The 8,154-nt window shown below is 46.1% G+C and overlaps 1 pseudogene; it reads left to right on the top strand.

Annotated features, from left to right (window-relative positions):
• Nucleotides 1-1,274: 1,274 nt before the first annotated feature.
• Nucleotides 1,275-6,789, top strand: LOC120667603 (annotated as a pseudogene).
• Nucleotides 6,790-8,154: the final 1,365 nt, after the last annotated feature.

Genomic DNA, 8,154 nt, shown 5'->3' with positions numbered 1-8,154 from the left:
CGTCCGAGTACTGGTCTTCGGTGAAGGGGGTTTGCCTGCGAAGTCCTTGAGGCTGAGGCACTTGTTGCACTAGTCTTGGGTCTTGACGAGGGGGTTTCATCTTCACCAAACGATCTCTAATGGACTGTCGCATTGCCTTGCAGCGAAGTTCTTGTTCTTTTAATTTGTTGAGTTGTTCCTCTAACTCTTCGGCAGATAGCTGGTGCCCTTTTCCCTTTTTTGTTGCAGCTGCCACATTGGATGTGCCGGTTTGTGCTTGTTGCGCTTGAAGCTGCCTCTCTGCGAGGCATGCGTCGATTCTCTTCATGGCTTGGATGTCTTCGACAGAAATGCCGAGGTCATGGAGGTCGACCTCAAGGCCTCCGTCAGCGAGGTCTTCGACCTCGAGGTCTTCGCCATGGTCGTGGTTGTTACTGGTGTTGATTGGGACGATGATGTTGTTCGAAGGCCGGGCTTCGGTCGAAGCGTTGGCCTCCGAAGCGCTAGGATCTTCTTTGCTGCCATGTGGTCGTGTCGAGGACGAACCGCGGGTGGGCGCCAAAACTGTTGGTGTAAGACACTCTTCGGGGCGAAGAGGTCACAATAGCTCGGGTGACGGAAGGTAAAGTTCTCAAAGAAATAGCAAAGGTCGTAATAGAAGCACGAAAATCAAAGCGACAACATTTGCTCTCTGTTTCATAATCCATTCTATAGTTACAGGGGGGTATTTATAGCCCAAAAACTCAACCACTCCCTGGACAAAATTCCTTTTCTAACACCAACCGCCAGCATCTTGGAATATTCCCTGGGCAGAAATGTAATAATACAATACTCGACACAACTTAGTGGAATTACAACTGTATACTCCGTATAGAGTTCCGACAGTGGGGCCGCCTTGCTTCGTGCCTCTTCACAACCAAGGGTCTTCGTTGCTCCGGCGAAGGAGCCGCCGGAATCGCCTCGCCATTTGTCTCTTCGGCCCGTGCACCGTCCCTTCGCCTCGCTTGCTGCCTCTTCGCTTGTCTTCGGGCGGCTTCGAGCAACTCCGGCCTTCGCTCGGCCTACTTCGCAATTCGTCCTCCTCGCTCGCCGCCGAATGCCTTCGCCGATGGCCTTCGCTGCACAGCGAAGGTGGCGTCCCCAACATCGTCCCCATGGCTGGTAAGAGGAAAACCACCGCAAGGCCTACCAATGCCCCGGCTCCGGCCAGGGGAAGGCTGCGAAGAAATACACCGAGTACATAGGCTACCCCACATGTGGATCAAGAGGCAAGCGCGGAGATCCAAGATCCTCCCATGGGCGATAATCCAGGAGGAGAAGCAGTGCCAGTCTTAGAGCTCAATCATCCGGTGGTGCAAGGTAGTGAGCAGGAGTTGCAGCAGCTGCAAGTGCAACTTCAACAACTTCAGCAAGAGAGGGATAGAGCTGCAGCTGCGCTGGCCGAAACACAAAGAGCATAGCAAGTCTCGACGAGAGCAGCGGAGATGCGACAACAGATGGCATAATTGCAAGCGGAGATATTAAGCATGCAAACAGCGCAACCATCAGCGGCACCAACAATGCAGCCCACAGCGTTCGTCAGTGCCACTATGCCTTCAGTAGCCCAGTATGCTCCTGCTCGCACCTCAACGGGGCTGCTAAATAGAGCGTTCGATCCCAAATCCCCATTATCCGAAGGCATACAGAGAACGCCATGGCCGGCCAAGTACAAGCCCATCCAGTTGCCGAAATTTAGTGGCCGATCAGACCCCCATCTATTCATAATGAGTTATGAGGCCGCCATAGCCTCCGCTGGCAGAGACGAGACGGCGTTGGCCAAATCTTTCATTATAGCGGCTGAAGGGGATGCACTGGCCTGGTACACGATGCTGAAACCTAGTACCATTTATTCGTGGGTAAATCTCCGCGATAAAATCTTGGCAAACTTCAAAGGTTACACCAGTGAATCTCTCACTTCAATGGATCTGTTTCTGTGCAAACAAAATCAAGGAGAGCCATTGAAGGATTACTTCCAAAGATTTCTTCAGATCAAGTCGAAAGCACCTTCCTGATGAGACTATCATAGATGCGGCCATCAAAGGTCTCCGCATAGGCCAATTCGCCTCGCACATGGCCAGGAAGAAGCCGAAAACAATGCAGGAATTGTATGATCAGTTCGAGAAATGGTGCAGGTCAGATAATGACTATCGAAAAAGGCTGGAAGAGCAAAATGATGGCAAGCCTCAGAACAGCAAGAGTCAGTTTAAAGGGTCTGATAGCAACAAAAAGCAACAGGGTCAGCCACCGCAAATGATCAATATAGAGCAATAAACAGTGCCCAGAGGAACGAACAATTCAGATTCAAAGCAATCGAATTCTCAGCAGAAGAACCCCCAGGGGAAAGCAAACTACCAGGGAAAACCATGGAATAAGAAACCCAAGAAGCATTACTGTGCGGTTCACGGAGAAGAACAGGGCCACTCCACAAAGGATTGACCTGAAATCCTACAAGCCAGGGAAAGGGCCAAGCAAGCCGTTCAACCTCCGCAACAGCCCGGCGGGCAGATAAACCACGCCTTTACGGCAAGCCAACCCGCCAACACTCTGCAACCATATTGCCCAACGTACTCGCAAAACCCGAATGCTTTCCCGCCACCACCAAATGTCTCATCGGCATACTATCCGAGCTTCCTACCAGCTTGGCGGCCTCCGAACCCCAACCACCTCCGCCACAGCTGCATGGGGCACCCTTTGCTTACAGTCCAAGACCGCATCTCACTTACATTGAGCAACCTCAACCTCCGCACTGAGTTCTTCAATACCAAGCGCATGGCGGGGCTTCGGGTCATTTACCAACACCACCGCACATGCTATAGCCAAAAAATGAACCAAACTTGGAAAATCAGCACAATACTCATGCACCATTGCCAACCATTGGTCACATATTGCCAATAGCGGGAGATCTGCGATGGAATTTTCCACCAAAAGGCAGAAAAAAGATCATCTTCGCCTGGTTAACAATGTGGCAGTCCAAGCTCAAGTTAGATCAAATGATTGGTCGAGAGTACCACTAACTTTCTCCGAAGAAGACTTGAAGTTAGAAAGTTATCCTCATACAGACGCATTGGTCATAAAAGCCAACATAGCAGCTTGGGGCATAAGCAGGATACTAGTGGATTCTGGCAGCTCAGCAGACATCATCTTCGCTAGTACCTACGACCAAATGAAACTAAGCAGGGGCTAGCTACAGCCTTCTGAGTCACCATTGATAGGATTCGGAGGTAAAGTGCACGCTTTGGGAAAAATATCCCTCCCAGTGTCCTTCGGGGGTCACGAGAAAGCAAGAACAGAATACATCACCTTTGATGTAGTGGATTTATACTACCCTTACAATGTGATATTTGGAAGGGGCTTCACGAACAAATTCAACGCAGCAATACACATGGGCTACCTATGCATCAAAATCCCAGCATTTCATGGAATAATCACTGTGCATGGCATCCAGAAGGAAGCCAGAAACATAGAGAAGGCTATATATAAAGAACACAAGAATATTAATTATGTGCAAACTCCGGGCGAAGATGTTGAACTGCCGGATATGCCAAAAGGAAAAACAAACTTGAAAGATCAAGAAGAGACCAAGACAATACCTTTAGAAGCGGAGATTCCAGGAAGGAATGTCATCATAGGGGCGCAGCTGCCACTGGAAGAAGAGATGGAACTCATGAAAACCCTGGTAAAGAACAAAGACATCTTCACCTGGTCTGCAGCTGACTTGAAAGGAGTCAGTAGAGACATCATTCAGCATATATTGGATATTGATCCGAAGATAAGACCAAAGAAGCAAAAACCAAGGAAGATGTCAGAAGAAAGGAAATTGGCAGCCCAAGCGGAGGTGCAAAGATTACTGGACGCTAACATCATCAGAGAAGTGAAATATCTAGAGTGGATGGCCAATGTAGTGCTAGTGTTGAAAAAGAACGGCAAAATGAGAATGTGCAATGATTTCACAGATCTCAACAAAGCTTGCAGAAAAGATCCCTTCCCCTTGCCAAGAATAGATACCTCAGTGGACAAAGCAGGTTGCCGGAGGTTCTCTTTACTAGATTGTTTCTCAGGTTACCATCAAATATGGTTAGCCAAAGAAGATGAGGAAAAAACAAGTTTCAAAACACCTTCGGGAACATACTGTTTTGTCCGAATGCCTGAAGGGTTGAAAAATGCAGGGGCAACTTTCTTAAGAATGACCAGCAAAGTGTTCAAAAATCAGTTGTCAAGAAATATGATAGCCTATGTAGATGACATTGTGGTCATGAGTAAAAACGAAGAAGATCGCATCAAAGACTTGCAAGAAACATTTGCAAACTTAAGGGAAGCTGGCCTAAGATCAAATCCGGAGAAATGTGTCTTCGAGGTAACCAAGGGAAAGATGTTAGGTTACATTATCAGCTCTGAAGGCATCAAGGCTAACCCGGAGAAAACAAGAGCTATCATCGCCATGACAGAACCAAAAACAAAGGAGGTGCAGAACTTACCGGTCGCATAGCAGCTCTCAACAGATTTATCTCAAAGTCTGCAGAAAGAAGCTTACCATTCTTCAAAACCCTAAAGGGAGGAGATAAGTTCACTTGGGGACCACAGCAGTCCGAAGCTTTTAATCAGCTCAAGAATTACTTGGCAGCACAGCTTGTCGTCACAGTACCATCGGCGGAATCACCACTGCTACTATATGTAGCTGCCTCAGATCATGCAGTAAGCGCTGTTCTGGTACAAGAGAAAGAAGACAATCACTAGGTCACGCAAAAACCAGTGTATTACATCTCTGAAGCTTTATCATGGTCTAAGCTGAATTACTCGGAGATCGAGAAAATAGCTTACGCAGTGCTCATATCAACCAGAAAACTGAAGCATTACTTTCAAGATCATGAAATCATAGTCCCAATGTCTCAACTGTTAGCGGAGATCCCGAAGAACAAAAAAGTCTCAGGGAGACTGGGAAAATGGGCAGCAGAGATATCACAATTTGATATATCCTACGTCCCAAGAACAGCCATCAAATCTCAAGCTCTGGCAGATTTCATGGCAGATTGGACACCTTCAGACAAAAGAAATGATGTGCAGCCCACTCAAGTCTGGATCAGCTACACAGATGGTGCATGGGGACAGCACGGGGCCGCAGCAGCAGCAATCCTCATGTCTCTGGCTGGAGTTAAAATGAAATATGCAGTACGGCTTGAGTTCAAAGCAACAAACAACATAGCAGAATATCAGGGGCTGATTCTTGCCCTTAACAAAGCAAAGGCTCATGGAGCTAAAGTCTTAGAAATCAGAACAGACTCCCAGATAATCGTTGTGCAGGTAGAGAAAGAGTGCATGGCAAGGGAACCGGAGTTGGTTAAATATCTATCGGTAGTTAGAGCGCTCGAGCGAAGATTCCAGGGGTTCATGGTCAAGTATGTACCCAGAGCAGAAAACAAAGAGGCAGATGAATTGGCTAAAGCAGCAGCAACAAACTCCCATATCCCGTCGGAGGTCTTCTATCATGTAGTGAAGAAACCAGCCACTGATATGCTCAAGATGGCCTTCAACTCCGTAATGCTAGTCCAGAATGAGGATTGGAGACAGGTTATCATAGATACCATCCACAACTCCAGTTCATCAAAAAGCGAAGCAGAGGAACATAGGATGAGTGCCAGGGCAAGAAATTATACAATCATTGATAACAAACTATACAAGAAAGGTGTTGTTCAACCAATGCTGAAATGCATAACACAAGAAGAAGGCATAGAGTTACTACAAGAAATCCATGCGGGGATTTGTGGATCGCACATTGGTCCAAGGGCACTATCTGCGAAGGCAATCAGGCAAGGATTCTATTGGCCGACCCACGCCGCAGATGCACAGCAAGTAGTCAAAACATGTGAAGCTTGCCAAAATTTCGCCAAACAAAGGTCAGGGCCATCGGCCGAAACTCAGCTCATCGCACCATCGTGGCCACTGCAAAGATGGGGGATTGATCTAGTCGGACCACTGCCAACTTGCCAGGAGGGAGCAAATATGCGATTGTTGCAATAGAATATTTCACAAGGTGGATAGAGGCCAAGCCTCTAGCGAAGATAACCTCCGATTCAGTTAAAAAATTCTTCTAGCAAAACATTATATGTAGGTTCGGAGTGCCTAGAATGCTTATGGTCGACAATGGTAAATAGTTCGACTCAGACAATTTCAAAAGTTTCTGCAGCTCCATGGGAGTAAAGATAGCCTTCGCATCAGTCTATCACCTAGAATCAAACGGAGCCGTAGAAAGAGCAAACGGCATCATATTCTCTGCCATTTCCAAAACTTTGTTCAATCTAAGAAAAGGAAAGTGGGCCGAAGAACTGCAAAAAGTTGTATGGTCGCATAACACAATAGTGTCCAGAGCAACAGGGTTCACCCCCTTCAAGCTGCTCTATGGCGAGCTATGTTACCAGGGGAGATAAAACATGAAAGTCTCCAGGTAACGAAGCAAGCTCTGGCAGAAGACGAAGATTACACAAAAGAAACAGTCGAAGAAACAAGGTTACGGGCCGTACAAAACATGCAAGCATACCAAGAAGAAACCAAAAGATGGAGAGACAAAAAGGTAGTAAGGAAAAAATCCAGGACGGAGATCTAGTCCTGAGAAAAAAGCCAAATGCAGATACTGTTGAAAAATTGCAGTCCAAGTGGGAAGGCCCATTCACAGCAAAACAAACTGGAAGAAAAGGATCATTCCACTTAATAGACTAGAAAGGTCAGCTCTCTACACACACTTGGAATATTGATAGCCTTCGAAGATTTTACATATAGAAAATTACTTCTTGTAATAAGCCTACGCATACTATAAGCGCAGGTTACATATCATTTTTCATGCATTTTGTTCAAGTATAGTCCTGTACTCTTTTCCTCACAAGGGGAACTCCGTTACGGAGGTGAGGTTTTTAATGAGGCAGGTACTTTGTAATCCCTCTATAATATAAAGAGGAAAAGTTCCCCAATTGACCAAATTTCTCCGTCGAAAGCAACTAGCAAAGAAGTTGCAATATTCGACAAAAGCAGTAACGCGAAAAGAGAACATCTCCGCTGCTATTAGTCAAGAATCTAATTTAGCAGCGAAGAGATCTCATGTGAATATACCTGAAAGAAGACCTGTAGATAAACAGGCATCAGGAAGGCCAAGGCCTTAGAAATTCGGAAGAAGACCTACCCAAGCGGTAAGGCACCGATGATAAACTCCAAATCACAATATCTCTGATTAATAAAATCTAAAATCTTACAAGTACATTTTCACAGAAGGAATTTTAAAAATTACATATCTTCGCCAACAGCTAACGTTGTAGCAGCTGCTACTGAAACAGCTAAGGGAGGCAAAATTAACATCTCAGGTTACTTTTATTGGCCACACTGTAGTAGAAGAATGAGTGCTCGCGAAGAAATCACATAAGATAACTCCGCATCAAAACAATCAAGATCAGCAACCAGAAGGCACTGCACCAGTTGTAGCATCGGCACTCCGATCACGATCTGAAAAGGAAGATTAATCTGTCTGGATATGTGGTCTTCATGAAGATTCCTTCATGGTTTCTCATGCTGACACAATTAGCTATTTCTTGCTTGATCTGTCAACGTATAGATGGACTGCTGTCTTGGCAAGATCTTATATTATTGGACTTCTATCAGGGAGATGTTTATATTTTTAGAAAGGACGCAAAAGGTTTGCCGCGATTTCTATTAGACGAAGAAAGAAAAAGGCAAATAACCGCCCAGCTTTTTTTAGTAGAGACTGGGCCCAAAAACCATACAACCGAGTAGAGTGTTCCATCGTCCTACACCACTTTTGTACAACCAGCCAACTATCAGCTCACACCACTGCTTGCTTCAACTTGGTCGAAAAGACCCAACTAAAACAACTCAACTAACAACTAACAAGGATAGAAAAAACACAACGACCTGCCACACGACACCAATCAGCACAGCTTGGGCCTTGGGGCACCCAAAGTCATCCTAAAGGAGCAACTGCAGAACTAGAAAACCTAGCCATGCCTCCAAGGAGAAAATGACGTTAAAAGCGCAGACAAGGTAGCCGTCATGGGAAGGTTTTCACCTGCAACATCTAGTATGGTAGGAGGAGAGGTAGGAAAAGACGCCTCTAAAAAGGGAACGGCATCTGCTAGC

The sequence above is a fragment of the Panicum virgatum genome, chromosome 3N (genome assembly GCF_016808335.1).
Source record: "Panicum virgatum strain AP13 chromosome 3N, P.virgatum_v5, whole genome shotgun sequence".
NCBI classification, from domain to species: domain Eukaryota; kingdom Viridiplantae; phylum Streptophyta; class Magnoliopsida; order Poales; family Poaceae; genus Panicum; species Panicum virgatum.
Note: the sequence above shows the minus strand (reverse complement) of the source record. Positions and strands in the feature narration are given on the sequence as shown.